The sequence below is a fragment of the Macaca mulatta genome, chromosome 11, assembly GCF_049350105.2.
Source record: "Macaca mulatta isolate MMU2019108-1 chromosome 11, T2T-MMU8v2.0, whole genome shotgun sequence".
NCBI classification, from domain to species: domain Eukaryota; kingdom Metazoa; phylum Chordata; class Mammalia; order Primates; family Cercopithecidae; genus Macaca; species Macaca mulatta.
This window is the reverse complement of record NC_133416.1, coordinates 139,179,738-139,187,839: the sequence shown is the minus strand read 5'-3', so window position 1 is coordinate 139,187,839 and position 8,102 is coordinate 139,179,738. Positions and strand designations below refer to the sequence as shown.

The 8,102-nt window shown below is 48.8% G+C and overlaps 1 non-coding gene across 1 annotated transcript; it reads right to left on the bottom strand.

Moving 5' to 3' along the window:
* On the bottom strand, nucleotides 1–104 carry LOC114671143 (U6 spliceosomal RNA). Its single transcript, XR_003721039.2, has one exon. It is a non-coding gene; the product is annotated as a U6 spliceosomal RNA (small nuclear RNA).
* Between the last annotated feature and the right edge of the window lie 7,998 nt (nucleotides 105–8,102).

The following is an 8,102-nucleotide window of genomic DNA, read 5'->3' as shown; positions in this document are numbered from 1 at the left end:
AAAACTACAGAACACTTCATGAATTTTTGTGTCATCCTCGTGCAGAGGCCACGCTAATCTCTGTGTCGTTCCAGTTTTAGGATAGGTGTTGCTGAAGTGAGCAGTCTGTTGTTTTTTTAAAAATAAAGTTCTAAATTTTTAGAAGTTAAATTTATAGAAAAACTATAAATATAGGAAAGTTCCCATGTATCTTTTTATTTTTTATTTTTGAGATGGAGTTTTGCCGTTACTGCCCAGGCTGGAGTGCAATGGCACAATCTCGGCTCACCATAACCTCCACCTCCCGGGTTCAAGTGATTCTCCTGCCTCAGCCTCCTGAGTAGCTGGGATTACAGGCACCCGCCACCACACCCAGCTAATTTTGTATTTTTAGTAGAGATGGGGTTTCTCCATGTTGGTCAGGATGGTCTCGAACTCCCGACCTCAGGTGATCTGCCCGCCTCGGCCTCCCAGAGTGTTGAGATTACAGGTGTGAGCCACTGCGCCTGGCCCCACGTATCTTTTTTTAAAATAAATGTTATTGTGTGCATTTAAGGTGTACATCGTGGTGTTGTAGGGTGCGTATATGCAGTAAATTGGTGACCACAGTGGAACAGGTGTTTTGCATCATCTCACAGGCACCCGTCTTCCTCCCACAGTCAGAGCAGCCGTGATCCACGCATTAGCAAACACCTGGAACATAATTATTCTCTGTAGCCCTCAGGTGCACACAAGCCCATTTGAAGGGGCTCACCCTGTCGCCCACTGTTTTATTCTGTCTTTATATATTTGATCCCCGCCTTTTTATTTATTTATTATTTTGAGACAGCTTCTTGCTGTCTTGCCCAGGCTGGAGTGCAGTGGTACGACCACAGCTCACTGTAGCCTCGACCTCCTGGGCTCAAGCAATCCTCCCGCCTCAGCCTCCCAGATAGCTGGGACCACAGGTGCACACCACCACACTGAGCTAATTTTTAAAAAAATTTGTAGAGATGGGGTTTTACTATGTTACCCAGGCTGGTCTCAAACTCCTGAGCTCAAGTGATCCTCCCACCTTGACCTCCCAAAATCCTGAGATTACAGGTGTGAGCCACCGCACCCAATACCCCTGCCTTTACTTATTTATTTATTTTTAAGATTCTGCATATTTGTGAGATCCTGTGATGTTTCTTTCTGTGTTTGGCTTGTCTTGCTGCATCGTGACCCCCAGTCCATCCATGTAGCAAATGCAGGATCTGTTTTTAAGGCTGAACAATAGTCCCTCATCTCCCTCCATGTGATCATATACACCACATTCTCCTTATCTGTCCGGCCACTGATGGATGCCCAGGTGGTTCCCCACTTTGGCCGCTGTGGGTAGTGCTGTGGTGGACGTGTGTGAGTGTGGACACCTAGATGGGTGGTGAGCTTGATTCATTTGGGTACAGGCCCAGGGGAAGGACTGCTGGGCCCTGTGGCAGTTCTATTTTTAATTTCTTAGGAATTGCCACATTGTTTCCATAATGGCTGAAGTGCCCATACACCTTATACCCACTCTCCTCTGTAATTAACATTTTATCTCATCATGGTCCATTGGTCACAGTGAATGAACCGTAATGATACATTGTCATTAAGCATAATCCGCATGTTATTCAGGTTCCCTGAGTTTTTCTCTAATGTCCTTTTTTCTGTGCAAGGGCCCTGTCTGGATCTCATGTGACATTTATTTATTTATAAAGTGTATTGTTATTATTTTGATACAGAGTATCACTCTTGTTGCCCAGGCTGGAGTGCAATGGCACGATCTCGGCTCACTGCAACCTCTGCCTCCCTGGTTCAAATGATTCTCCTGCCTTAGCCTGCTGAATAGCTGGGATTATAGGTGCCCACCACCACGCCCGGCTAATTTTTTGTATTTTTAGTAGAGATGTGGTTTCACCATGTTGGCCAGGCTGGTCTTGAACTCCTGACCTCAGGTGATCCGTCCACCTCGGCCTCCCAAAGTGCTGGGATTACAGGCATGAGCCACCATGCCCTGCCCTTGACTGGGGATTTTATTTGTGTTGAGCACGTTCTTACCTTCTGCAACTATAAGGTTGTGTGTTTCCTGCCCCAGTCCTTGTTTTGTGTTTTTTTGTTTGCTTGGTTTGCTTTTGTTTGTTTGTTTTTGAGGCACAGTCTCACTTTGTTGCTCAGGCCAAAGTGCAGTGGCGTGATTATAGCTCACTGCAGCCTCAACCTCCCGGATTCAAGCAATCCTCCCACCTCAGCCTCCTGAGTAGCTGGGACCACAGGTGCATGCCACCACGCCTGGGTAATTTTTGTATTTTTAGTAGGAACAAGGTTGCCCAGGCTGGTCTCAAACTCTTGGTCTCAAGTGATCCTCCTGTCTTGGCCTCCCAAAGTCCTGGGATTACAGCCACCGTGCCTGGCCCTGAGTTCCTTGTATTGGAGAATGGAATTAGAACCTCCTAACCTAAATATGAAACAGAAAGAGGCTCTCTAGAGGATGTGGATATTTATTTGGGAGGGAATATGTGTGCCATAGTAAACTGTGTGTATATTAAGGAGGGAAAAGGAAGAAAAAGGGTTTTAAAGGAAAATGAGGATGACATAATTGTTTTGAAATGATTGTCCTTGGCTACGAGGATGAATGACAAGATGATGCCAGTCCAGGGTTGGACAGGCCGTCGCTGGGCAGATTTCCTCGCAGAAGTATTTTCTGGGCAAAGTTGTTTTTGCATCTCTTTTGTGGTAGTTTTTATCAGGCATACAAGGCTGAGAACCCTCCCTTCATAATCTTCCCTGGCTCTATTTGTCAGGTGATTTTATTTTTACACTAATAACTCCATTTTGCTTCTGAAAACTTTCCTATTTCCCCTTTTTAAAAATATTTTTTAATATATATATTTTTTGAGATGGAGTCTCGCTCTATTTTCCAGGCTGGAGTGCAGCGGTGTGATCTCAGCTCACTGCAACCTCCACCTCCCGGGTTCAAGCGATTCTCCTGCCACAGCCTCCTGAGTAGCTGGGATTACAGGCGTGCGCCATCACACCCAGTTAATTTTTGTATTTTTAGTAGAAACGGGGTTTTACCATGTTGGCCACGATGGTCTCAAACTCCTGACCTCTTGATCTGCCCGCCTCGGCCTCCCAAAGTGCTGGGACTACAGGCATGAGCCACCGTGCCCGGCCTCTTAAATTTTTAAAAAATAAATAAAGATGGAGTCTCCCTATGTTTCCCAGGTTGGTCTTAAACTCTTGGGCTCAAGGGATCCTCCTGCCTTGGCCTCCCAAAATGTTGGGATTACAGGTTTGAGTCACTGCACCCGGGCAATTTTTTTTTTTTTTTTTGAGAGAGGGGACTCTGTTGTCCAGGCTGGAGTGCAGTGGCGTAATCAAAGCTCACTGCAGCCTCCACCTCCCAGGGTCAAGCAATCCTCCCACCTCCATCTCACAAGTAGCTAGGACCACAGGTGTGCACCACCAGACCCAGCTAACTTTTAAGGATTTTTTTGCAGAGGCAGGGGTCTCACTATGTTGCTAAGGCTGGTTGTGAACTCCTGGCCTCAAAAGATCCTCTCGCCTCAGCCTTCCAATGCACTGAGATTACGGGTGTCAGACACTGTGCTCGGCCATATTTCCCCCTTTGATGGAGATCTTTCTCAGGCAGCCAGATGTGGTGGCTCATGCCTGTAATCTCAGCACTTTGGGAGGCCAAGGCAGGTGGATCTCGAGGTCAGGAGTTTGAGACCAGCCTGGCCAACATGGTGAAACCCCATCTCTACTAAAACTACAAAAATTGGCCAGGCATGATGGTGTACGCCTGTGGTCCCAGGTATTCTGGAGGCTGAGGCAGGAGAATTGCTTGAATCTGGGAGGCAGAGGCTGCAGTGAGCTGAGATTGCGCTACTGCACTCCAGCCTGAGTGACAGAGCAAGACTGTCTCGAAAAAAAAAGAGGCCAGGTGAGATGGCCCATGCCTGTAATAACAGCACTTTGGGAGGCTGAGGCGAGCAGATCACCTGAGGTCAAGGGTTTGAGACCAGCCTGACTAAAATGGTGAAACCCTGTCTCTACTGAAAATACAAAAATTAGCTGGGCATGGTGGTGTGCGTCTGCAGTCCCAGCTACTTGGGAGTCTGAGGCAGGAGAGTTGCTTGAACCCAGGAGGTGGAGCAGAGGTTGCAGTGAGCCAAGATCGTGCTATTGCATTCCAGCCTGGGCAACAAAGTGAGACTCTGTTTAAAAAAAAAAACAAAAAACTTTCTCAGGCATCACTGATCAGTCTTTCTGTACTTAGCTTTTTAGTTTTTTGTTGTTTTTTTGAGACGGAGTCTCACTCTGTCACCCAGGCTGGAGTGCAGTGGCGCAATCTTGGCTCACTGCAACCTCCGATCCGCCTCCTGGGTTCAAGTGATTCTCCTGCCTCAGCCTTCTGAGTAGCTGGGATTACAGGCGCCCGCCATCACACCCGGCTAAGTTTTGTATTTTCAGTAGAGATGGGGTTTCACCATGTTGGCCAGGCTGGTCTCAAACTCCCGATCTCAGGTGATCTGCCCGCCTCAGCCTCCCAAAGTGCTGGTATTACAGGTGTGAGCCACTGCGCGCGGCCCTGTACTTAGGTTTTGATGTCCTGGGGATGTCCTGGTTGCTGGTCTTGCCGCACACTGGGTGAGGTTACTGTGGGTGGTGACTAGGAGTCAATGTCAAAACCCTTTTAGCCACAGTTGAGCAATAAGAGAGGTTTGGAGAGCGTGGTTCCCGGGCTAAGTCCCCCTGGGGCCCGTTACTGAGTTCAGTTTTTTCTGCTTTGGAGTCTCTTGCTGCCATCTTGACACGCTGGGCCAGCATGATTCTGCTAGGAGTTGTACTTCAAAATTTAACAAGGAACGAACGCAAAGCTTGAAAAGGGGAAATACAAGGTAAAATTAATAGTAATGTGGCAATCCCAGTTTGCGTAATGGCTTTGAGTCATGAACCCAGGCGTAAAGGCAACCAGGGGAATAAATCAGATGGCCACAGGGTGGGTGAGACCAGCTGCGACCCTGTGACCTGTTTTCTTATTTTGTGCATGTGGGTCTCAGCTTTCCCAGAGGAGTTTCTCCAGGTGCAGCACGTGGTGTCAGCAACAGCACAGGCATTTCCTTACTTAACCAGCCGGGACTAAGGGATCTCCTGGGTCAGGTTCTGTGGAGTTGCCAGCAGAAGCCATGGATCGTGAAGGTTCAGCGACACCAGTGTCCTGCCCCATGGAAGAGGTGGGCACTGAGATGGGTAAGAGCCTCGTCGTGACAGGAGTCCTGTTCTGGCATCCGGGGAAAGCCGTCTACAGCACGAAACGTCCGATTCGCAACCTGGTTTGCAGTTTGAATGTCTCTGATTATGGCATTAGGGGGTACTGTGAAGTTTTTGTGTGGCCCACCCATCAGACGCAAGGCTGCTTTTGGAGAATTCATCTAGTTTTAGCTGATAGGACTTCAGGAACAGAGAAGTTTCCATTTTTAGTAATTCTATGGAAGAAAGAAAGATTAGATGAATCTAGAAGAATGTAGGTGTTACGTGCGTCGTCCGTATAAGAGGCCACCTGAACCTTAGTGTGAGCAAAAAGGCTGTTTATTCACTTGGGTGCAAGGGGGTGAGTCTGAGAAAGGAGTCCGCGAAGGTGGTAGGCTTATCATTGGTTCTTATAGGTTTGGGATAGGCGGTGGAGTTAGGAGCAATTTTTTGCGGGCAGGGGATGGATGTTACACAGTACATTCATAAGGGCGGCGAGCGTGTATTGTCACAAGAGGAGGGAGGAATGTTACAAAGTACATTCACAAGAACTGGGAATATCACAATGTACATTATCACAAGGGTGGGGGAATGTCAGGATGGCTTGACCATAGTGTGGCCAGCTCAGAGGACCTTACAGGGCTCCCGGCCCTGTGTACATTTTCAAATATCACATTTTAGTCAGTGCCTTGACCATGTGGGGCCAGGCGTGGTGGCTCGTGCCTGTAATCCCAGGACTTTGGGAGGACAAGGTGGACGGATCACCTGAGGTCAGGAGTTCAAGACCAGCCTGGCCAAGATAGTGAAACCCCGTCTCTACTAAAAACTAAAAAAATTAGCCAACTGCCGTGGCAGGTGCCTGTAATCCCAGCTACTAAGGAGGCTGAGGCAGGAGAATCGCTTGAACTCGGGAGGCAGAGGTTGCAGTGAGCTGAGATCGCGCCACTGCACTCCAGTCTGGGCAACAGAATGAGACTCCGTCTTAAAAAAAAAAAGAGAGAATGGAGTTTAATTGGACCGATGCAAATGATCATATTGTCCTAAGAGTACTCACAAATAGTTTGAATTTTGGAGAAATCAGTAGGAAGAAAAAGCAAACGTTTTCATCTTTGTTTACAAAAGTTTACTTTACCAAACTGTTTTAAACTACAGGTAGTTTAAAAGGGAGGGCTGGGGAGGCCTTGCGGGAGGGTGGAGCAGTGAGTGAGTGCGGGCAGCTGCCTATGGGGCCAAGGAGCCCGGGCTCGACTGCTGAGGAGGCTGGATGAAGACAGTTTAACCAAACAACCAAAGTGCTAGATGACCTAGAGAAACCTGGAGAAGGGAGGACTTTGGTTCAAAAGACCAATTAAGTTTTAAAAACCTTTACTGCTCTTTAAAATCTGCTTTTAGCCAAACTGGGCCACAGGGTGAGATCCCATCTCTACAAAAGTACAAAAATTAGCCAGGCACGGTGGTGTACACCTGTGGTCCCAGCTACTCAGGAGGCTGAGGTGGGAGGATCACTTGAGCCTGGGAGGCCGAGGCTGTAGTGAGCTGTGATTGTGCCACTGCACCCCAGCCTGGGCGACAGAGTGAGACCCAGTGTTTAAAAAAAAAAAAAAAAAAAAAGGTCAGGCGCAGCGGCTCACACCTGTAATCCCAGCACTTTGGGAGGCTGAGGAGGGTGAATCACTTGAGGTCAGGAGTTTGAGGACTGACCAACATAGTGAAACCTTGTCTCTACTAAAAATACAAAATTCAGCCGGGCGAGATGGCGGGCACCTGTAGTCCCAGCTATTCAGGAGGCTGAGGCAGGAGAATGGCGTGAACCCGGGAGGTGGAGCTTGCAGTGAGCCGAGATCACACCACTGCACTCCAGCCTGTGCAACAAGAGCGAAACCTTGCCTCAAAAAAAAAAAATCTGTCTTTTTTGTTTTTTTTTTTTTGAGACAGAGTCTCACTCTGTCGCCCAGGCTGGAGTGCAGTGGCGCAATCTCGGCTCACTGCAAGCTCCACCTCCCGGGTTCACGCCATTCTCCTGCCTCAGCCTCCTGAATAGCTGGGACTACAGGTGCCCGCCACCTCGCCCGGCTGAATTTTGTGTATTTTTAGTAGAGACGGGGTTTCTCCGTGTTAGCCAGGATGGTCTCGATCTCCTGACCTCGTGATCCACCCGCCTCGGCCTCCCAAAGTGCTGGGACTACAGGCGGGAGCCGCTGCACCCGGCCAGAAACAATCCTGTCTTGTATGTTGTTAGATTCCTTTGGGGGTTCAGGGCTGTTGCCACCTAATGTAGATCTGTAGCAATGTCAGTGTGAAACCCCATCCTGCGGGGCATGGGATCACTTTTCACGGTTCACATCCTTGTAAAAATCATCAGTCATCATCTTTTCGGAAGTTTGACAAACACTCTTTGGAATCCGGAAAAGTCAAGCAGAGAAGGAAAGAAAGGGGCCACTTACTGTGCCTCGAATCGGAAGACTATGGTGGACCAGCCTCATTAAGGCCTGTACATGTCTTCAGCAAGAAACTTGGAGAAGCCCCTAAAGATATTGCCAGGGAGAAAACAAAGAAAGCTTCAGATCCTCCTTCCTAAGCTGTCACGACTACTCTTTTAAATGGCCCCACGCTTGGATTTCTGTCACCACGAATGGGGGAGCCTGGGCGAGTGTGATTTACCTCACTGCACCTGCCGTGGAGCCCACGCTGCTACGCCTTCCTTAGACTGTTGGGACGCTGAGTGGACGGTCAACTCCCACCACCTGTGCCTGTGAAAGGAGCTCTGGCTGAGAGATGTGCAGGCTTCGGGCCGGGGCCTGTCGTCGTTCTGTGTTGAGGAGATGGTGTGGACTGTGGCAGAGCCAAGCCTGAGCCCCGCGCCAGGA